Source organism: Felis catus, chromosome X (genome assembly GCF_018350175.1).
Source record: "Felis catus isolate Fca126 chromosome X, F.catus_Fca126_mat1.0, whole genome shotgun sequence".
NCBI classification, from domain to species: Eukaryota; Metazoa; Chordata; class Mammalia; order Carnivora; family Felidae; genus Felis; species Felis catus.
This window is the reverse complement of record NC_058386.1, coordinates 3295315-3319251: the sequence shown is the minus strand read 5'-3', so window position 1 is coordinate 3319251 and position 23937 is coordinate 3295315. Positions and strand designations below refer to the sequence as shown.

Sequence of the window (23937 nt, the reverse complement as noted above, 5' to 3'; positions counted from 1 at the left end):
ATAAAAAAGAAACAGGAGAAAAAGAAGTTAAAACATAGAGGCAAAATTAAGATGCTCTTAATGCAAAGTGTGAACAAGACCCCTCTCTGCTCAGTCCTCTACCCTGGATGTCACCTGCCAGAAAACCCAGGAAATCATAAATGTCACTGTAAGCCACTTGCTGCTAAACCCATGTCCTTATTTTAGTCCTCAAGGGGGCCCTCTTGGTCTAATAATTTTGCTTCTTTTTCCGGATAGCAAGACTGTTGAAAAGTTACATAACTCATCCATCATCGTACAGATCAACTATAGCGGAACTAGCATCCGGATTCCCTGCCTTTTCAGGTGTGTACCTTTTCACATTTTCGCTCACTAGGTAGGTCTCCCCTCTCCAATTTAAACCAAAGTAATCGACAGGTGGCATGAATGGCAAAGATAATGGTGACCATCGGGTGAGGCATCATTTGCAAATGTAGGTAGGACAATGTTATGTGTAGGCAAGCACTGGGCTCAGATTTTGTCTTTTTCATAAATTAACTGTGATAAGGACCGCCTTCCGCTTGGCTGGGAATATCAGTGTTTATTGAGACGTCGCACCCACACAGATATTTGTCACGCTGGGATACTCTCAACTTAGTGTTGCCTTGTGCGTCTATCCCCGCATCTCATATGTTTTATGTGCTTTATGTGCTAGCCTGGGCAGGCGAGCCTTTACAGCTCTCTTGTGCCCCGCAAGCAGGAGTCAGGCTACCAAAGGTGGTAGGAACGAAAGGTCACAGGTGAAACCATCATGAAATGCCATAGGGTAACTGACATCATACGTTCTGCGCTGACATGTTAATTTTCCAAAGATACGTTCTCAGAGAAATGAGGGTAGCCTGGAGATATCCTAGAAATCATTTTCAAGAACTCAGTGCACCAAGGAAGCACCTCAGAGAATGCCAATAAAACATTAGTGATGGTGCTCAAATACTCCATGATTAAAGTGAAAACCCACCGTCCTCGAGTTCCACAAGCCGCCGGGCATTGCCCATGAGATGGAGAGAAGAAGGGGCATGTGAGCCCTAAAAGATCACTCCTCATTTTTGCTTGCAATATCCCAAAAGGCAGCTGCTTTAACCTTCTTCATCTGTAGGGTCATTCATTCAGCGTCAGCGGCCCTGCTAGCCTATCACTTACTGGTCTTGTCCACTCTGCACCTCTACGGAACACCGTGTTTCCTCACGTGAAGAATGCAGAGTCATAACCTCCTGCTTCACGCGGTTGATGCCAAGAGCAAGGACCGGCCACAGCACTTTGTGAGTAGAAGAGATGTCTCCTGGCTCACTCAGATTGACCACAGCAGCACAGCTCCTATCGTCGAAATGCAACAGAACCAATTGCATCGTCTGTTCAAGGATGCCTTTGTGCCCGTTACCATGATGTTGTTAGCTTTGTGGGGTGTCATTCAGATTTAACTTTAGAGGTTATTTTACTGTGTCAGATCCTATGTTATTTAAAACACAAACAAAAAATGAAAGATAATTGCATGACCACCGGCACAAGACAGAAGAAACTATTTTACTCGCCTCCCGAAAGTCCCCATGGGCAAATTGTGCCTCAATAAAACTGACCTAACATACCAGATGTCCAAAATATCACAGGTCTGTGGAAAATAACACAATGTGACATCCCTACAGGGTTTGAAACATACAGCCCACGGAAGAAGATCCATGGTTGAGAAACTCTTGTTCCCATACCCAATTCAGTTCAATAAATAAGTATTGACAACAAGCTGTCCACTAATTGCAAACCATGTTCAAAACTACTGGGAATTCATACAACTCAGACACAAATTCATGACAAAAATGAGCAAACACCTTAGGTCACTCTCAAGCACAAATACTAATGTTTGTACTTTCTACCCCGTATCATAATAATCCATTTAAATATAATCATAATACCCAGCCCGAGTAGCGATACGCTCACTGCTAAGGGCTCACATAGAAATCGCTCCTATCCTGGAGAATTGGTTTTGGGATTTAATTGGCTGCTATAATCGAGGAGGTTAAGCCATCCCACCACCCAGGGATGTCCTATAACCACCAGCTGACAGGTATAGGATGCAAAAGGTCAGCCCGTTTTCCTCCAGGTGGGATTAATTCGATGAAGTAATTACACTCGACGATAATGGTTTTCACTGTGTAGACGCTGGGCGAACAACAGCCCATCAATCAGAAAGTCTGCAGTTGGGGGCCAGTCGCCACGTTTTAACAAGACTTCCAGGTGATTCTGAAGCTCGTTTGGTCTGAGAAGTACTGAACTGCACAGTGATATAACGATTTAAAACAAATACTTATCTGTTTATTACAAGACCAAAACATATTGCTTAGATATATTTGGTTTTCCTCCATGGTTCCTGAAAACACTTCAGAGCCCTCAGGGTGAGATGGGTGTCTTGTTATTAAGGAAGGTGACTTTTAGACACCACTCCCCTCCAAGGGCAGGGGCTGGTTGCCACGAGGATCACCCAGGTGATTAGAGGGTTAGAACATTCAGTCCCACCCCCTCACCTTGGCTAGATATTGAGTCAGCCAATGGCCAGTGACTCAATCATGAGTTTGCAATGAAGCCTGTATAAAAACCCAAGACAAGCGCTTTTGGCCGCTTGGGAGTCAGAGTGCTTTCATATGCCTCCGTTGACCCAGATCCCGAGCCCCACGAGGACGGACGCTCATTTGTTCTGGACCTTGTTCTATGAATCTCTACAGATGCCTCTTGATTCATATCCTGTATCCTCTCCTGTAATACGCTGGTGAACCTTGGTAAGTGTTTCTATAAGTTCTGTGAGCTGCTCTAGCAAATTAACTAAGCCTAGGAGAGAGGTTGTCGGAACCTCCGATCTATAGTCATCTGGTCAGAAGCACGGGGAACAGTCTGGGGTATAGGACTGGTGTCTGAAGTGAGGGATGCGTGCAGTCTTGCGGGACTGAGCTCTTGACCTGTGACGTGGACACTATCTCTGGGAAGATAGTGTCAGAATTGAAATGTGGAACACCCTAGTAGTGTCCAACAATCGCTTGTTGAGTCTGGGGGACCCGTCCATGTTGGGAACAGGAGCTGTGAAAGAGTCAGGTCTCCTAGGGCTCCAAGTAAAGATCGTCTGCAGGGGTGACTACATCTTTGTTTCCCTGTCTTCCTGCCCTACCCTTCCCCCATCACCTTTCCACCTGGGAGTCCGTTATCAACCGGTGTGGTACAAGCTCCTCTTTCAGATTCTCCTAGGAGACTAGGACACTGGCAGTTACCATCAACCCAATTTCCAGGCATTTGAATCTTGCGATCCGGGAGCTTCAGAAAGCATGTGCCAGAGGCAGGTATTGGCATTGACCAGATGCTGCCTTTCACTGAAAGATTCCCACCACTGGGAAGAGAGGTTGAGTAGACTACTTATATTATTTGACCTCTCCACAAATGAAAATGGGTACGACAGGGATGCCAAAATGGGCCATGGGCAGTGGGCTCCTGATTTTTCTTCCTGAAATGTGCCCACCCCCAAACGGCTCTCAGTCTGAATGCTGTAGGGGTTGTCCTGGAGCGTACTTGTATTCATCCGTGCCTGGTTGTGCAAGGTGCTAGGGCCGGGGTTTGGGACCCCTGCCTTGCTGCACTGGCTCAGGGTTTGTTTCTTTCCATCATAAATCAAGCCAAATGGTATTCTTTCCACATGAGATGGAGATTGACTTGCTGTCGCATTCTGCAACCCTCCCTGCTCCAACAGCAAATCAGCTGGAATTTCAAGCCACAACTTAAAAGCTCCCTCTCTGACACCTTCACTAACCCTCTGATGCCTAGTTAATGTCCATCCTACTACATTTTCTTCTTTCTTCCGTGCTCTGTCTTTTCCTCTATTCATTCCTGATCTCTTCCAATTTCTCTGAGCATCTGTGCAGCAGGCTTGGGATTGAAAAAAAATAAGGATCGTCCATCAAGAAATCCAAGCACAATGGAGAAACTTGCATAAAGAGCTCATTACGATATTTAAGAGGTGGTGGTTTTTGGCTCTATTCTTACTGCTTCAACGTTCTGTACCTATTTTGTACTTCTCTATCCTTGATTTAGACAGCGTTTTCTTGCTCTCACTACCTCCTTGGGTCCTAGTTCTGTTCATTGGGTTCCCACTAAGCTGTTTTCCCCAAGAGCTCTTTAGGGGGACTGTATCGAATTGAATAAACATAGCTTGATGCTTGCCTTTTTAACATGAAAACAGCAACCCGTGCACATGTGATTCAGCTTCTACAACTTGTATATCTAAATAATTGCAGTTCAGTGCATTTAGGGTAATGAGTTGAATAAACAGCTCCAGCCTATGCCAGGGTAACCAGGAAAGGGAGCCGACGCAGCTCTCGCTCTCCAATTACTGCAACCTATTTTTAATGTCCTGAAGATTTGGGTTCTTCACAACATATACCCACCCCCGAGCCCCTCCTTCTTGGCAAGACTCTAGCAGGTTAATTTCTCATCCTGAGGAAATTGCTCTAATTTGTATTGACTGTCATTAGCTGCCTCCAAGAAAATCGTGGCAGGCAATCACCGGCCACGATCACCTGTGGGTGCCCGCCTGCAAATGCAGCTGTGTTCTAGGAACGTGTGATACGCTTCCTTTTCAGAGATTCAAAGCCTTAATGAACTGTGGGGTGTTGGAAAGAACACTGCACATACGCTAAGAAAACCCGGAGATGGATTGTAGCTTTAACTTCTTGTCTCCTCAGGGTTTAATTGCTTCCTTTGGATTTCAGTGTTTCCCCAGTGTTAGGGAAAAATTTCTTCTATACCGCGAGGTTTCTTTGGTCTAAGAATCGACACAAGATGGTGAACAGGGGAAAATCAAACATGATCGTGTATGTGTGTAAGAATAGGAGACACCCAGGCGGTTGGGCAACTGAAACTTTAAGGCCATGCTGAGCTGAGAAGTGGTTATGGTCTGGGACCTCAAAGTGGAGGAAGACAAAAGGGGGCAAATGTTTGGTCAACATTGGCTGGGCCATCTAGAAGGGATGGGACACAGGAATTTTCAGAAACTGACTTTGCTGGGGTTCTTCGTCTCTCAGACCTGGTTCCTATTCTACGTGGGTCTCTACGGTGATTGCTCCTTTCCTGCAGTACGTCTTACATATAAATTCTTTCAGGCCCTTAGGGGAAGGTCAAGGGGAATTTGTGAGCCTTCTGCTTCTTAAAAGCAATCAGCCTAAAATAATGCGTATGCCAACGAGACACGTTTGGGGTGACAGATTTCATTGTCCTATGCTATCCTAAAATGATAAATGCTACCTACCTCACAGAACTGTTTCAGAATCCAATGTAAAGGACGATACAAGTATAATACCGTTTCTGTTGGTGTTGGTTTTGAACAAGACCATGAGCAGAGGGGATAGGGCAGAGGGAGAATTCCAAGCAGGCTCCATGCTGTCCACACAGAGACTAATAAGGGGCTGGAACCCACCGACTGTGAGATCAGGACCTGAGCTGAACCCTAGAGTTGAGCTCAACCAACTGAGCCACCTAAGTACCCTACAAGTATAAGATTTTCATTTTGAATTTAAAAATTACATCAAATTAAAGAGCTTCTGCCTCAGGGACACTTGGATGGCTCGGTTGGTTGGCTCAGTCAGTTAAGTGTCCGACTTTGGCTCAGGTCATGATCTCACAGCTCGTGAGTTCCAGCCCTGCGTCGGGCTCTGTGCTGACAGCTCGGAGCCTGGAGCCTGCTTCAGATTCTGTGTCTCCCTCTCTATCTGCTTCTTCCATGCTCATGCTCTCTCTCTGTCAATAATGTTAAAAATTTAAAAAGAGCTTCTTTTGCCTCTATGAATAGGGTACTCCAAAATAACAAACCATAGAGCTCCATTTTTGTCCCATCTGTAAGAAAGATCTTGACTGCATGATTGCAAACATAGCTCTCTTGCCCTTTTGATTTGAAGGCAGACTTATTGAGGTGACTGGGTGGCTCAGTGGTTGACTGTCTAACTCCTGATTTCGGCTCAGATCGTGATCCCAAGGTCCTGGGATTGAGCCCTGTGTTGGACTATGTATAGAGTAGACCTTAAGTTTTTCTTTCCCTCTGTCCCTTCCTTGCTTTTATTCTTTCTCTTAAAAAAAAATAGGGGCGCCTGAGTGGCTCAGTGGATTAAGCGGCCGGCTTTGGCTCAGGTTATGATCTCGCGGTCTGTGAGTTCGAGCCCTTCGTCGGGCTCTGTGCTGACAGCTCAGAGCCTGGAGCCTGTTTCAGATTCTGTGTCTCCCTCTCCCTGACCCTCCCCCATTCATGCTTTGTCTCTCTGTCTCAAAAATAAACATTAAAAAAAAATAGAATATATGTACAGTAAAACCTTACTGACTTTAGGAAGAGCTTCAAGAAACCTAATATTAGTATTTGTGCTACAGTCAAAATATTTCTATTACCCAGTCCTCCAGCCCCAGACATGGGCACTCACTAGTGTTTTTTCTTCCAGAGTTTTGTCTTTTCCCAGAATGCCCCATAAATGAAATCCTACAATATTTCCTTTTTTATTTTTTTAATTTTTTTTAACGTTCATTTATTTTTGAGACTGAGCATGAATGGGGGAAGGTCAGAGAGAGAGGGAGACGCAGAATCTGAAGCAGGCTCCAGGCACTGGGCTGTCAGCATGAACCTGATTTGGGATTCTAGTTTAACTCTGAAGAGGCAAGAAAAGCTACCTTGGCCCTGTTTTTCTAATACTGGGGGAAAACAGTCACTTGCCATTATTCTACATAGCTGTAGATTTTTCTTAGAGGCTCTTCATAAACGCTGAGTCAGGCCTCTTGTGTTTCTAGTTTGCTGAGAATTTTCATCAAGATTGGATGTGGCAGTTTTTTAAATCCCTTGTCTGATACCTATAGATAATAATTTCTTGGGTCTATTTGTTGGTTTTGGTGGTGGTGGTTGGAATTTGTTTTTTTGTTTTTTTGTGGTTTTTTTTTTGGCTGGGTGGGTCACTGGTGGTATGTGGAGGTTGGAGTGAGGGGGTCCTGAGCGGGCTGAGCACGTGTGTGCTTAAAGCCAGCCTACCCTGGCATACCTGGAATCAATCTCCTTTAATCCTGATGTATTAACATTTATATGAGGTTGGACTTAGATCTTCTAATGCTTTATTAAAGATCTTTAGATTGGTGGTCATGAGGGAAACTGGTGTGCAGAGTTCCTTTAGAACAGGATTGTTTCCTCTTATCCGGGCAATGTGAACCTCCTAGAATAACTGGGAAATAAGCCTTTGTTAGGCTTGGGCAAAAGGTAGGAATGTCTTGTCGTTGAATAGACCAATGGTTTTTTGTTTTGTTTTGTTAGTTTGCCTTTTTCTTTTTTTTTACTGGAACTATCTTAATGAAGTCTGGTTCTCTACTAAATCCAGAATACTAACATTATATCCGTGCGTGAGTATTGGTACCTCCTGTACCTGAAAGAATTTGTACATTAAAAGGTTCCCCAATATGTTGGAATATGGACCCTAACGACTGCATGCTGTGCATAGTCACACCTGTTTACCGTTACCATTTTCATTCTCCTTCATTCCAAAACCTTGAAATTGGCTTTGCGACACCATGTTTGATTGCTGGCTTATTTACACAGAAGCTACTTATTTCCCAGCATTTTCTGGACAAGATTTAATTCCCAAATCTCTCTCCTGATCATACAATTAAAGTTGGGAAACATCACTCTGATTTTAAAGTTGTTGGTTTCATACAGTAGCACCTGTATTTGTACTGAAAAGGTGTGTCTAATATAGTTTTCAATACAGTCTACATGGGTGAAAGGCGCCGCCCCCTGCGTGGCGCCGCCCCCTGCGTGGCGCCGCCCCCTGCGTGGCGCCGCCCCCTGCGTGGCGCCGCCCCCTGCGTGGCGCCGCCCCCTGCGTGGCGTCCTCCCGAAGCTGGATTCTGGCAGGAAACGGGCTCTCCCTGGATCCTCCAGAAAGAAAGGAAAACTGCTGACAATTTGTGCTTGTGTTTTTGTGCGTGGACCATGAATCTCCAGCACAGTAAGGTGACCCTGTTCTTCTAAGCTATGCAGTCTTTGCTAATTGGTGATAATAACAATGGAAAACTAATACTTGGCGCCTAACACTAAACTTTCTGGGAAAGGTAGTTGTTGGTTTTGTGTAGTTTGTGTAGTTGGTTTTCTGTAGGTTGATTTCATCACCTGAGAAGGAGTCAGGCAGGTGCTGAGGGTTTCAAGGTCAGAAGAAAAGTGGGAAGCTCTCCTCTTGGAGACCAGGAGACACAGCGCAGGCTTGACTGTCGGTGCTGAGATTCCCACTTGTACTTAATGAACTTTGATTTTTTTTTTCCCTGTCTGTGAAGTAAACAGTGGTTCTGTGATGCAATAGGTCTTTGACCAAACATGTTAAGTGCATTTTCACACGATAATACAGACATTGGCTTTGAATTTAAGTCTTTAGGGGAAGGAAGCCTCCAACAGTCTAACTCATGGTTTCCCCTAAATACGGAACAACGTCGTGGGATATTTTAATACAAGAAATTGCGTTGTGAACTATTAACATGTAATTAAGGGGAGTAGAAAGGTTTCCATGCCAGAGGTTTTTAATATTCTTTGCATTTTAGCGATGGTCTCACGCATCTAGGAAATCGGTACCTTACCATATGGACAGTGACAGTCAGTCAACATTGATTACTGGGATTTCATTATAATGACTGCGGGACTCAGTAACTCTAATTCATGATGGTATCAGCACGTCTACCAGCTGTGAATTTTCATTTACAGATTTAGCTTAGAACGAGATCCCGGAAGTCTATTCATATTAAAAGCACTCGCATTAGGGCTCACTTGACGTGTTATACACGACAGGTGGTTGTGGATTCTGCCAGGGCCGAATATTAACATTGATATAAAAAGAAATCTCCGTGAAGAGAAAGGATTCTTCTTAAGGTGTTTCCTCTTCTAAGTCTGAGAATTTACTTTCGCCTTCTGTATCTTGAACATGTGAGTCAGGTCTGGGTGAGACTGAAGGTCCTGTTCATCCTGAGGCCTATCGTCCCCAGCTGTTAACCTGGGAGAGTAAACCGTGTGTGTTTGCAAAAGGACGTGGTGGGGCAGATGTAGGACAGAGCTTCCCGTCCCAAACAGGAGCACGAGGAAAGAACGAAAAAGGGTAAGAAGTCCTGAACCAAGTCTCAGACCCAATGGAGCAAATCCCAGTTGCCTTCACGGTCAGGCTGCTTCTGTCTTGCACAACCATCTTGGCTTCTGTTTAGACAGTTGTCGAATGCCTCATCGGTCAGTTCTGTGTCCACACCCTCCTTCTTTCCCCAACACGTTGATCCATCCATTGCCTTGGATATGGACCAGCTGAGACCTTTCCAGATGCCCGAGTTCTGTTTTCTCTTTGAGCTGTCTTCTCTTGAAATGACTTCTGTTTCCCCATCGTCTGCTAACTGCTCACATGGACCCGGGCTGCTCTTTGAGCTGAAGCTCTTTCCGAACGAAGTGTGGACCATCCAATGTCGTCACTCACAAGGTCTACCTTTGCCAACGTGCTAGGGCATGAACTCGGTCCGGCCAAATTCACGGCCACTTTGTAAACAAGGATCACGTGTCATCCACTGTCCAAAAACAGGTCCTTGTTTCTGTGGGAGACGTCATCAGAAGGGCTCTGCTGTCCAGGGTCCTACCTTTCTCTGCTTACAGCCCCTTAGCAATTCAGTAAGAAGGTGGCTCTTCTCCTCACTCTTCCTTGAGTCCTCTTAAGAATCCCCTTTACAGGTCCATTCATGGCGATGTGGGCTCTTTCTAGCATGTACCTCTGGGCTCTCCTAGCCTCCGTCCATAACTCCATTCCAAAGCTGCTTCCGAGGTTTTAGGTATTCATTAGACTGACACTGCACGTGTTGGTACCGATTTCCGTCTTCATCCTCAAGCTCCTGTAACTAAATACCACAGACCCGGTGGCTAAACTGGTTGACCAACACATCACTCAGTGTACATGAGCAAGAGCAGAATGAATCACCAATGTCAGAAACCAAGGGCAATGTTTGGGCATTTAATCCTGAGGATTAAAATTTATCCTCAGATTATTTTATCTTGAGAGCAGGCATGCGTGTGGGGGAGGGGCAGAGACAATCCCAAGCACGCTCAGTCCTGACGTGGGGATCAGTCTCCTGAACCTTGAGATCATGACCTGAGCGTCAATCAAGAGTCAGACATTTAACTGACTGAGCCACCCAGGTACCCCTCAACTTCTTCTTTCTTTCAAGGGCGTGTGGTAGGTTTTTCTCCTGATCTAGAATCCCATTTTTCTTTCTTTCTTTTCAATATAAAGAAGTTTTTATGTTAACGTACATAGATACATGTTATCCCTATTTTTCTTTCTTAAATATGACATTTACTGTCAAGTTGGTTTCCATACAACACTGCCAGTGCTCATCCCAGCAGGTGCCCGTTTTTCTTTAAAAAAAAAAAAATCTATTTCTACTACGATGGCGAAAATAAACCCTTATCTCAAAATTGGTGATTATAGCGCTGTCAAAAGTCATAGGAGTGCAGAAGAAAGTTCTTAACTCATTTCCAAAGAGTGGATGGATTTAAGAATTGATTAATGGGATTGATAATTGAGAAATAGATGATACATCTTGTTAGATGAGAGGAGTTGGAGAAATATTTTGGAGACCAATTAGTGTCCTAAGCTATTTTGCTGGGGGATGAAGGACCAAAAAAGTCTTCACTTGTAACCTCATTGTTTCTCTCAGTGGTCGTTGATGGAAACTGCACGTGTAGGAACAGAGACCTCTCTGGGCCAAGCTTCTGTTTGTCATGGCTTATGGGATATCAGGTAGACACATGCTCTAGAAAGTTGGATATTGCCTCTAAGTTCACACTGAGCTAAAGCTACAAGCACCCATCCAAGGATGGTGGAAGGGTATGAAAACCCAGTTGCTGAGAATGAAAATTGGGGGGGACACTCCTATTTCACAGGTCTGTGAAAGAGGAGAAATCCTCAAAAGCCAAAATACGAAAGTAGTGGTTATCAAAGCCTACAGAAAATCAGTGTGGTGAAGTTATCACTACATCCAGAGGGATAGAGACCCAAAATTGCAAAGGATTCAATATTGGCGCACAGTGATGTGAGTGATGGAGCCATGTCAAAAAAAGATGACTCTTTGGGGAGAAACTTGACAAGATCCTTACCTATATGACCTCTATCAATAACTTAAAGGTATGGATCATGTTTAGGGGAAACATTAAGATGGCATGAGAATGGAAGGGATTCGCCATTATGTTAATGGACAAAATAAAGTCTAGATAGAAATTGCCTATTGAGATAGGCATGTAAATCTGGAAATCTTTAGCATAACTATAGGGGGAAAGAAAGCATAATTCGTAATTGGCCTAGGGATGTTGTGCACAAAGCTTCGGTGGGCTCTTTTCCCAGTGTGCAGGGTTAGGTCGTCCAGCGTGAAGGCATCCTTCCAGAAACACCTCACGGTTAGCGGTAAGCCTGTTTTCCCTCTCCTTGGTCAGTTGATACCCCGATGATAGCCTTCAGTTCTGGGTTCCATTTTTGAAGAAGTGTTTGCTTAGATGAGCGTTTTCAAAGCATGTTGAATGGGGTTAAGATAAGGAGTCCAAATCCTCTCATACGTGAACCATTCTAGGAAGGTAGAGCTATTGAGTCTGGGGAAATGGGGTCCTAGGTTATCATGTTTTCAAATGACTCCAGTTATGGGTAAAGTGATTAGATTGTTTTTTGGGGAATCCATTGTCCTGTAAGAAGTATGAGAAAGCAAGGTGTCCCAGGGCAGAAAGGCTTTGTCCATCACAATAGGCCACCTCCGGGAGGTGGGAGACTTCGCCCCCAGCACGTCTTCACGGAAAAACCCAGACCCTGACTGGGCAGATGGGCCCTTTTTAGGGTCATTTATTAGGCTGTCTGCTGTTGCAATTTGTTCTGAACTAATTTCTTGTTGCCTTGAGCTACGTATTCGTAGAAAGACTGTTTGGTATTCCTCTTCTCTTGCCGTATGTTGACTAACGTCCAGTGTCCGATAATTCCTCAGTTTGTTTCCTTTGTAATCTGTGATCCTAGGATCCTAGATCCTAGAGATCAAACTCTTTCAACATCTGCCGATCTGTATGCCAAAGATACCTTTGGGCATCTTAATAGTTAATAGTTAACTTCACCCATTTGTGTAGGGTCATAAGTATTTTCAGCCAATTTGGGATAACCAGGTTTACACAAGATCGATTTCCTGCTCAAAAAATAGACACATGTACACACAAGACACATTTAATCATTATTGAAAATATTTGAATTACCCAGTGGGGAGAAAAATCTTTACGACCATTTCTTGCCCTCCCCACCCCATTTTTTTTTCTTTATGATGAAGAATGTTTAAGGAGAACTGGAATGGGCTAAAATGCAGATCTGATCAGCTTATGACATTTCCAAGTATTATCAAATGACCTAGACAGAACTGTGAATGAAAGGGCAGCAACCATGCAGTGATTGGGGAAAAGAGATAATTCACTATAATTAAAGTAGCTTTTAGTTCCCTTGGCTATGGGATGAGATGCTATCACAACTATACAAAGTTTTCAAGTCTTCGTGAACAGAAGACTCAAGAAAATTATGGAGAGTCATTTGCAGCAGATACAATTACAAGCATCCTGACCTATCCCGTAGGTAGCCTTAGCAAACAACAGCAAATGTTTATTTCGTTTCTGCCCTTCCCCCCCCCCCAACATGTCCTATGATCCCTTAGCAACCTGCTAACATGGGGTCACGGTGTTCATGATTGCATTTCATTGAGAAATACTTTGACATCCACAGCATAACATTGGATTATTGTCAGGAGGTTAATGAAAGAAATTACTTAAAAGCAAAGAAAACCATAGTAGCAGCAAAGTGGTAACTCAGGAAGGTCACGTCCTTGAGAGTCAGGAGCCAGGTATGAGCAGAGACATCAAGGATCCTCAGGAACATCCAGTAATTTAAAATTATGACCTTCCCGTGAATTCACTTGTTTGGTCTCCGTGTGGAATGACCACAAAGTTGCACACATACATTTCCTAGCAGGTATCTTAATTACTGTGCAGCTGATTTTGAAAAGGTGTTTTGGGCATTATGTAACATGTCCAAATACTTTGGAAAACACATTTCTTTGAAAAATTTTTAACATTCATTTTTGAGAGACAGAGACAGAGCATGAGTGGGGGAGGGGCAGAGAGAGAGAGAGAGAGACACAGAATCTAAAGCAGGCTCCAGACTCTGAGCTGTCAGCACAGAGCCCTACACAGGGCTCGAACTCAGACCAGGAGATCATGACCTGAGCCAAAGTCAGATGCTTAACCAACTGAGCCACCCAGGTGCCTCTGTTTTATTTATTCTTGAGAGAGACAGAGAGAAAGGGAGACACAGAATCCAAAGTAGGCTCCAGGCTCTGAGCTGTCAGCACAGAACCTGATGCAGGGCTCGAACTCATGAATGGTGAGAACATGACCTGAACCAAAGTCGGATGCTTAACCAACTGAGCCACCCAGGTGCTTCTATGTTTGTTTATTTTTGAGAGAGACAGACAGAGAAAGAGAGAAAGGGAGACACAGAATCTGAAGCAGGGTCCCGGCTCTGAGCTGTCAGCACAGAGCCAGACATGGGGCTTGAACCCACAAACTGTGATATCATGACCTGAGCTGAGGTCGGATGCTTAACGGACTGAGCCACCCAGGTGCCCCTGGAAAACACGTTTTTAAGCAGAAATTGACCATCCTGTTTCCTTTGCCTTATTCTCTACTTACTGCTTTATCTCCTGAGAAAAATGTTGCCATATGTAGAATGGAATAGGTTTTAACATGGCTTTAAAAGGAGGCTAATGTATGCAGTTAGCACATTGAAACAACATAAGCATGTAATTTATAGGTATACACTATTTACATAAGATAAATACTAAGTTTGAGTTTACACATCGCCAAATTGTAAAAAGATAGCCTATTCTGTCAGCAAATTTTCCTGCACAGATGGAATATTAAAATAATTAACATTATTTGAAATTTATCCAAAGATTAAAATCCTGTATTTACAGATAATTTAAAGAACATGAAATATCTACATGATTTACATGATTTACATGATATGTAAAGTTTATATTGAATAAGGGGATATTAACTACCCTTCTTAGAAGTCCTTTTTCAGGAATAAAGAACTCCAAAAATGCATGTGTTAAGTGGCAAAATACTATGTAAATTTCATAAATGTATGTGTTTCCTCAAATGAACATTAATTTGCAGAGGAAACAAAAATTAGGACCAAAGTTGCTAGAATTTTTTTACTGAGATTTTATGGTGTTGAGGGTCCCAAACTTTTGTGCATGGCTTAAACAAGGCAATTATTTTTATTCCAATTAGTAAGAATTTCTCACATGATTCACTAACTGACTTCTGTTAAATTTGTTTTGACAGTTCATTGTATGTGGTTGCAAATACATCTATACCCCTGAGGTATGAGTTGTTTGCACTCTTTAGAATTTGCTGATAACGAACTGCACAATTTAATTGATTTATTTGCATGCTATTTTCCATTTTCATTTTGGAAAGCTTTATAGATATGGAAAACAGGACCTCATGGAACCTCCTCATTTATTGAATACTGCTCTTATGTAAACATGGAGAAATAATATACGTTGCAATAGATGACTTTTAAAGACAACATCCCCAAATGTAGGCTCCTAAGATCTATTTTGTGGAACAGAGAAAACATTTCCGACCTCACATGGAACTCTGCTTGGGAAGTAATGTGTTATTCTAAATCGATTATAGTTTTAACTTAATAGAAATAGTTTTCGTTTGATATGAAATCCAGTGAAAACTTACTTGGTTATTTCTGATGGCTTTGTCCAGCTGTAGTAAATCTGGGTAGCGAAGGTGACTAGATATGCTGCCATGATACGTCCTATGAATATTGCCAAAATCTGGACTTAAAGATGATTAACGGCCATGTAGAACGTGATATATATTGTAGTCAAATGTGAAATCCAGAAGTAAATTTGGAAAAGGCAGGATTTAGAGAATGAAGTAATTGATGGAGGCTGATATTTCTGGTAGTCAATTGGGTGTATGATACTAGGGAATAATCATTTAGATCTCATTATATGAAAATCACTGCACTCCCTAACTGTCAGTCTTCCAGGGAGAGTTTGTATAAATGTGAGCTGAGAAGAGTGGTATGCATATTAGGAACCAAATCGGACACCCGTTGAACTGTGAATTGGGCCAGTTGAAATATTTTCCAGTAGGGAAAATAGTAGACACATCTGATTGGGAGAAGGGGATTTTTATGGGGGTGGGTCTGCTCAAATCTTGCCCCAGGAATGAAGCTTCGAGTTTAAGAATCACCATCCTCAAGAAATAAAAGTAACGACAGCTTATCATATACAACGTTCTCTCATATAGAGTTGATATAGGTTGTACAGAGTTGGCAATACATTAAATATACTACCTATATACTATAAATCATCCTATATATTATACATAGGTTGACTATATACGTCAATCTTTCAGTCTATTCATCTTGAAGGCAACTTACAATATTTCCCTTTCCAAATATAAGACTTGGAGTGCAGGGTTCAGGTTTTGCCAGAGAGGAATATAACTTTCTGGGACAAAACACTGATTACAGAAGGCAACCTTATTTTGTCAAGTTTCAATCTGAGGTGATGTAATGTGAAAAGTCTGGCCTTTCATTGAAGAGTAAAGAGCTGTAACATGTGACTGAGAGAAACCTGATGTGAACACAGTCCAGATTGATTGCATATATAGCCTTTCTGCCCAAATTTTCTATGGGATCCTCTCTGCTTGTTATAGCTTGTTGTTCAAACAAAACTATGCATATATTTGGAGTTACTCATTTCTGAAGCCAGGAACCACGGTGAAAGTTCTTGTGTTCATTGACAGTGTCCTCAGAAAACCATGGTCCTCTCCTCCCCATAGATCTGTCTCCTGCTGCTCAATTCAAATGGGCTGTGATGAAATACTCTGTAGGAAAGCAAACTTCTAGGACTCCTTACGTGAAATCCAGTAGGTTGGAGGTCCATCACATACGTTACTTTCTGTTACCTAATTCTTTATGCTGATCAGGGCAAGCCATAATCAAAGGGGCAAACAGGAAGAATGCTTTCTCTTAATGTCAGCACACCTACACTGTCCGAGCACAGCCACCTTGGAGCTGAACATAGGGCTAATGTGGTCTAAGTTCTGTCTGAATCAGGATTCTTGCAATAGGGCCACCCCTTAACATCCAGCATTAGTCCAGAACCAGACAGATTTCTTCTCCTTTAAAAAAAAAAAAAAGGCATTGGGGGTTGGTGACTGGGTGGGTCAGTCAGTGAAGCATCCGACTTCAGCTCAGCTCATGATCTCACAGTTCATGAGTTCGAGCCCCACATCGGGCTCTGTGCTGACAGCTCAGAGCCTGAGCCTGCTTCAATTCTATGTGTCCCTCTCTCTGTTCCTCCTCTGCTCATGCTCTGTCTCTCTCTCCTTCAAAAATAAAAACATTAAAAAAAAATTTTTTAAATAAAGGTGGGGGGAGGGGAAGGCTAGGCATACTGTTTCGAAAAAGGTCAGTTATTAATTGTTCTTGAAATTGACAAGCATTGATGCCTATAAATACATAATCATCTTGACTAATTGTTTTTGTTTTTACCAGTTGGAAAGAACGTCGTCGTGTTCCCTCCCTTCTGCCCTTTAGGTCTATGTACTTATAAGCCCATTCATGCCAAAATCCCAGACTTTGCACTGAATTTATGTACTTTCTGATGTCCAGGTTTTTATTTCCTCCAGAGCCTTCTAGCTGCAAAGACTATCCTTTTAGCTACTAGTTTGACCCATTCTGTAAGGATTTAAATTTCAGAAGGTAGATCTGCCATGCCTTCAAATGGAAACCAACTGCCTGCCACCCTTTCAACAGTTCATATGAATAAAATATCCTGTACGTTTGTAGAACAGACCACTTTTAAATGTGATATTTTATTCGGTGACATTTAATGGAAGGAAAAAAAGAATAAACGTTTCATTTATGATGAAGCGTGGGTCATCAGACAGACTTGCCCAGCTGTGATCCAAACGGTGACATCTGAGGTTTGCGAGGGGCGCTCTGAGCTTCTCTTGTGATGAAGAATTGGAAAGCAAGCCGAACCCGGACAGCTTCCCGGGAGGAGATCCTGCCCAGCCTAATTTATTGCCGCGTGTTTTAAGAGACCAGAGAGGGTCAGCAGGGGCTCCTGTAATTAAAGCATCCTGTGTGATCTGCCCTCACAGCATATAAAAGGCTGGGACCATCACCCTCTCCGGCTTCATCTCTTGTCGACTCTCTCATGTGTTTCCAAACAATACCACCTGCCTTCTCTACGCGGCATGTGGGCATGTGTTACGGAAATATCCGACTTCGTCCCAGGAACAAAACCGTTTGTTGGACTCTCAAAAGTAACTTGGTCGTGGCTCCTTCATGCACAGTAGGAATGATCTGAAATGATAGGAATTGAATCCCTTGCATGGTGGTGAAATGTTCACTAGCAGCATGGATGGGGCTTTTCTAAAGACCCTTGTGCTGGACTTCAGAAGCTCTTGGACAAACAAGTTTCCACCCAAAAGCTTAGCAGACATTTTTAGTGTTGCTCAACAAATCTGTTCTTTGGTTTCCCACACAGAACCAAGTGGCCTTTTCCGGGAATTTTGATGACCAATAGAAAAACATAAGGCCGTGTCTCCTGGCAAAGTAGTTAATACGAAGGACTCCTCTAGGCTACATTTAGCGATAGATCTGACAGAAAGATACACACCCTTTCTTGCAATTCTTGGGGGGGGGGGGGGAGAAAACTAGTGATTTTTATCAAGTACAAGACTCTATATTCTCTTAGATTGGAGAAATTAAACATGGTGCAGTTGAGGGGTATAGAAATTGCAACATATCTAAGTCTGGGGAAAAGCAGTTTTAATCATGTTTATTTTTGAGAGAGCAGGGGAGGGGCAGAGAGAGAAGAAGACAGAATCTCTAGCAGCCTCCACAGTGTCAGCACAGAGCCCACCCACGGGGCTCGAACCCACAAACTGAGATCATGACCTGAGCTGGAGTTGGATGCTTAACCCACTGAGCCCCCCCAGATGCCCCTCAAGACGTCCTTAAATACAGAAGCTGGTGTTTTCTTGAGCTCCAAATCCCCCAAATACAAGAGACCTTGGGAACGTTTTCATGAAACTATTTACCTCCTAAATTACAGCATATTTCAGTCATTAACAAATGGATCGACGTGAGAAAACTGCCTGTAGCCAGCATTTCTCATGAAGAAAATTCTTATGTAATTCCTTCTCAAGACCATGGAAACTTCCCAGGTACCAAGGAGCCATTGAGAAGATCTACTCCCAATTTGTACGAACAAGAATCTTACCTTGAGTTAAAAATGAAGTCCTGCGAAACAAGTAAATCCCCAAACTCTATATGGAGTAAACAATACAGATAAACAAGTGATCAAAATAGATGGAAATAGATCAGTCATATGCCAAGACCGGGAAACTTCAGACCATGGTCTTAACTTCAGGTCCAGAAGTTTTAAGTGAGAAAGTGAGGAGCAAACTTAAACTTTAAAAAGTTGCGGGGCGCCTGGGTGGCACAGTCGGTTAAGCGTCCGACTTCAGCCAGGTCACGATCTCGCGGTCCGTGAGTTCGAGCCCCGCGTCAGGCTCTGGGCTGATGGCTCAGAGCCTGGAGCCTGTTTCCGATTCTGTGTCTCCCTCTCTCTCTCTGCCCCTCCCCCCGTTCATGCTCTGTCTCTCTCTGTCCCCCCAAAAATAAATAAACGTTGAAAAAATAAATAAATAAAATAAATAAATAAAAAGTTGCAAATTCTATAGCAGGAGCAGGAGATCCTTGGTGCAAGTCCCCTGTAGTGACTTACCTGATCTAAACATCTTGGTTTTCTGACCCTCAAGAATTTCCCTTACATTTATGCCTTCCTACGTATGCATTTCAACGTGTATGGAGTATGCAGTATGATAGGTGTTTTAAATGTGCGCTTTTGTACAAAAAAATGCATCCATGGTATTTCTGGGAACAGAAGACTCCTTGTCATTCACCACCTTTAACATGGAATGGACAGAGTGTGCTAGAACGTCTCTTTCCAGCTATGATGGAGGGACCCTTCATCCACCAAACAGCCATAAAAATGACAAGTTCTACCAGCCCGCCCTTTTTTGACCTTGGCCAACAGGCACCCAAGATGGCTGGTGTCTAAGAAGAGAAGGGCTTACGTGGCACGAGCCTGGTTTTCTGCCTGAGTAGAGATTCCCACCTGGTAAGCTGATGGTTAAGGACGGCAAGGTGCTTCCCCTGAGCGTAGGAGGTGCTTGTCTGAGTTCTTAGCATCTTCAGTGGCTGGAGTGTGCAGGCCAGGCAGTGGGGATGATTGCACGTTACCACTGTGCATGCAGGTGGCCCAGGATCTAGGGGGGGTGTTCTTGAGTCTCTGTGGCTGAGGTGGTCCATGCCAGAGGACAGGTGCAAAGGGGGCAAGTAAGATGTGAGCACGACTTTACAACCTCGAAAGTCCCGGCCGAAGGACCATCTACTTAGTGTCTCATTACACACTGCAGAGTTCACCTAGTTATCACGAATGTAGGTCTCCTCATGTATAAATCTTCTCAGAAAGATAGATGAGAATCTTGTTTTTTTTATGTTTTGGTAATCTCTATGCCCAGCATGTGCTTTGAACTCATGACCTCGAGACCCAGAGTCCTATGCTCTGTTGACTGAGCCAGCCAGGTGTCCTGAGAATGTTTAAATAGCATTTATCTCTGGGAGCCGGAATGAGATAGTTTTTGTGTTGTTTGCCAGTGAGTGGCTCAACTTTTCATTATGTCTACCTGTATGAAGTGAAATTCTTTATCCTAATCAGGTAGGCTTCTCATTAAAAATTTCAAAATCTATAAAACTTGGTGAAAAGTATACCCCTTAGTGTTTCTCTCTCTCTCTCTTTTTATATATTTTTTGAATGCTCTTTTTGCATTATTTCCTACCAGCCACTATTATCATCAAAGTCTCGGCTTCTGAAATGTTCCATTTAAGGAAAATGGCCAAGAAGATTGAAGCCCTGTCTATAATGTGGGGAATGATAAGCAAGTTCAGCTTTGGGGAATAGACTCTGTAGATAGTAATCTTTTGCAGTGAAACTGGAAATGCCCTGAAAAAATGGGTTACAAATATGCAGTGGGGCTTTTCATGCTCAGAGTCGTCTGTGAATAGATCTGTTGTGACAGGGATAGATGTGTGGATATGGCCACCAGCCTGTCCCTGCAACGGATGAGAAGCTTCCAGATCCCGAAGCAAATCGCGGCCAGCCCCAGCCCACGAACAAAGCAGGTTTCTCAAAGTCAATCGGCACAATTCGGTTTCATAAAGATGACACAAGCAGATGAAATAGCATTGCTTAATGCCCAGAGATTCGGGGCACATAACAAGTGATAGGAGTTAAAAATGGAAAATCAATGTATTTTCTATGGTGATCTTCAAAGCATGTTGCTGAGGGCTCAGGATCTTATGGTAGTAATGTATGAGAATGCTATTTTAATAGTTAAATATAAAACATGTAATAGAAGTAATTTGAGACCATGTTCTGCTTGGCATGTAGAGTTGAAATATATTGATTACTTGTAAATATATATATTTTTAATGTTATTTTAGAGAGCATGTGAGCAGGGGACAGGTGGAGAGAGAGGGAGACTCAGAATTCAAAGCAGGCTCCAGGTTCTGAGCTGTCAGCACAGAGCCAGACACAGGGCTTGAACTCACAAACCATGAGATCATGACCTGAGCTTAACGAATTGAGCCACTCAGGTGCCCCTTTCTTTCTTTCTTTTCTTAAGTTGATTTATTTATTAGAGAGGGGGTGAGGAGAATGAGTGGGGGAGGGGTAGAAAGGGGGAGGGAGAATGGCAAGCAGGCTCCAGGCTCTGAGCTATCAGCACAGAATCCAACTCGGGGCTCAAACTCATGGGCCAGGAGATCATGACCTGAGCTGAAGTCGGATGCGTAACTGAGCCACCCAGGCGCCCCTATTTGTAAATATTCTTAAGCTTCTAAAAAAATATTTAGGCATTCCAAGGAATAAATCTGAACTGAAAAAATTAACATCTTTATGACCTTCACATATTTTATGGAGAAGACTATTACGCAGACTGCAGTGCTGAATTTAAATACGGTTCTTAAAAAAACGACTTTTTAACTATAAACTTCTCTGAAAAATAGTGTGCCTTCTATTGCTGGGTTACCCTAAGTGTTTCTTAGCACGTTAGAATCTATTGATTTGGAAATGAGGGGAGTGGACACATTTTTTTTTCAGTCTCCATTCTAAATAAGAATCCATGACCTCTACCCATTGCTGATCTAGAAGTAACAAGAACCAATCGGAGGAATTCATGTGACAAAAATCCCTTTCTTTCTGGTTTATATGGTTATCTTTGTTAATTTCCTTGTTTTCCTACCTTGTGACTTTGAAAACCTTTATGCAGTCTTTAGGGGAAAGCGGTTTGTTTTCATGCATTTCATGAATCATGTTTTGGTCACTTAGTAATATAGGACTTTGTATTTGGGATGCACATAGTTTACAGTGTGTGCATGTATGTGTTGTAGCATCCTGGCAGGTTTTGTTTGCCTTCCTTCTCCCACTTCATTATCAGCAGCCACCACACATGCTGCCACATGCATCATCCTGTCCTTGCCACACGTTGCCAAGACTCCATGGATAGTGGATAGTCAATTGCCTCTATTCTCTTTATTCTTTCTTTTATAAATTAAAAAATTTGGTGGGGGGACTGCCTTCTTGAGATGGAAGTTTGGGTGGATAACAATACACTTGTTTTCTGCTCCAAGTATATAGAGCTACCAATGTTCCTCTAATACTTCCTTAGCTGCATCCCCACAAATGAATGTTAGTGTGCTCATCATTCCTGTCACACAGTGTGGGATATTTTGTAGTTTTCCTTGATCGCCTCCTTGAATCAAGGCTCTTTGACAAGGTGGGGGGGGGGGGTGGTAGATGGGGACATATAGGAGAAATTACCAAGAAAAGGAGGGAAATGTGGGTTTTGCTGTCATGGTTGTCCGTATACATCAAAATATCCAATTATGCACTTTATGTGCCATTTAGTGTATTTCCATTATACCTGAATCAACATGTTTCAAAAATTGGGGCTCTTATGAAAATAAGACTATGGGATTTGTCCCAATCTTTTATTTACTTCCATATACTTATTTTCTCATTTTATCAATTATTAAAGAGGGAAAATGAAATCTCTTACTCATTGCAATTCAATTTTTACTTCTAGTATTTAGTGTTTTGAAGTTCTATTAGACATGTAAATTTTTAAGAATGTTATATCCTCCATGAATTGAACCCTTTATTATGAAATGACCTTCTTCGTAGTGTAAACCTTTAACTTGTTACAATTTACCTTCTGGCGATGTTATCTCATGAATAATAAAAGAATGTTGGTAGGGCGCCTAGGTGGCTCAGTCAGTTAACCGACTGAAATCTGACTCAATTTCGGCTCAGGTCATGACCTCATAGTTCATGGGTTTGAGCCCCACATCGGGCTCTGCACTCAGCATGTTTGGGATTCTCTTTTTCCGTCTCTCTCTCCCTTAAACCCCCACTCACGTGCTCTATCTCTCAAAAATAGATAAAAACTTAAAAAAAACAAAAACGTTGGAATAATTGTATTCCCTCTGTGCCATGTTGTCATGCATTATAATTTTACATATGCTATAAACCACAGCGTTTTAACTTTTCTTTACATAGTCAGTTATCTACTAAAGAGATTAAATGATAAAAAAGATCTGGCACACTGACCCACATATTATCATTGTAGTTCTCAGTTGCTTGGATTAGATCCATAGTTCTATGTGGCAAAATCTCACTTTGAACTGAAATTTCTTATACTACAGATCTGCTTGTGATGAATCTTTCAGATTTTTGTATGTCCAAAACAAAAAAGTTTTCATTGTTTTTTGAAAGATATTTTTGCTTGGTATAGATTTCTAGTTTGACAAGTGTTTTTTGTTAGTGTTAGGAATATTAAAGTTGTTTTTTAATGTTTATTTTTGAGACTGAGCACAACTTAGGGAGACACAGAACCTGAAGGAGGCTCCAGGCTCTGAGCCATCAGCGTAGAGCCTGACGCGGGGCTTGAACTCATGAACCGCAAGATCATGACCTGAGCTGAAGTTGGGTGCTTAACTGACTGAGCCACCCAGGTACACCAAGTTATAGATATTTTAGTAAGTATTCTGGAATTTTGTTCTGGGACATAGTTTTGTTAACTGAAGACAGTTTCATCTTTTCAGATTTTGCTTTTAAGATTTTCCTAAGGTGTTTTTTTGTTTTTTGTTTTTTGTTTTTTTTTAAGATGACAGCCATACTCCGTTCTTGATCTCAGTGTGAGTAAAGGGGTCCTGGGAGAGTGGAGTTTACAGGGCTGAGGAAACTATACCCCTGGATGAAGTAACAACGTGTAGGAATTCAGTCTCTAACAATGGCTAATTGATCATTGGACCTCACAAAATGCAGTAGCCTGATAGATGCTGCTTGATATAGAAAGCAAGACATTTTTGGGGTGCCTGGGTGGCGCAGTCGGTTAAGCGTCCGACTTCAGCCAGGTCACGATCTCGCGGTCCGGGAGTTCGAGCCCCGCGTCGGGCTCTGGGCTGATGGCTCAGAGCCTGGAGCCTGTTTCCGATTCTGTGTCTCCTTCTCTCTCTGCCCCTCCCCCGTTCATGCTCTGTCTCTCTCTGTCCCAAAAATAAATAAAAAACGTTGAAAAAAAATTTTTAAAAAAAAGAAAGCAAGACATTTTCTAGATCTGTTTGGCAAAAGCAACATTCAATATAGTGGGGAATCATAACG

General features: G+C 42.6%; 1 long non-coding RNA gene across 1 annotated transcript in view; it reads left to right on the top strand.

The window, feature by feature from the left end:
• Positions 1-2629: 2629 nt before the first annotated feature.
• The window catches only part of LOC123383418, a 72923-nt gene continuing 51615 nt past the window's right edge, over positions 2630-23937 (top strand). Inside the window, exon 1 of the long non-coding RNA XR_006593128.1 lies at positions 2630-2783. This is a non-coding gene — a long non-coding RNA (uncharacterized LOC123383418). The remainder of the gene's footprint in view (positions 2784-23937) is intronic.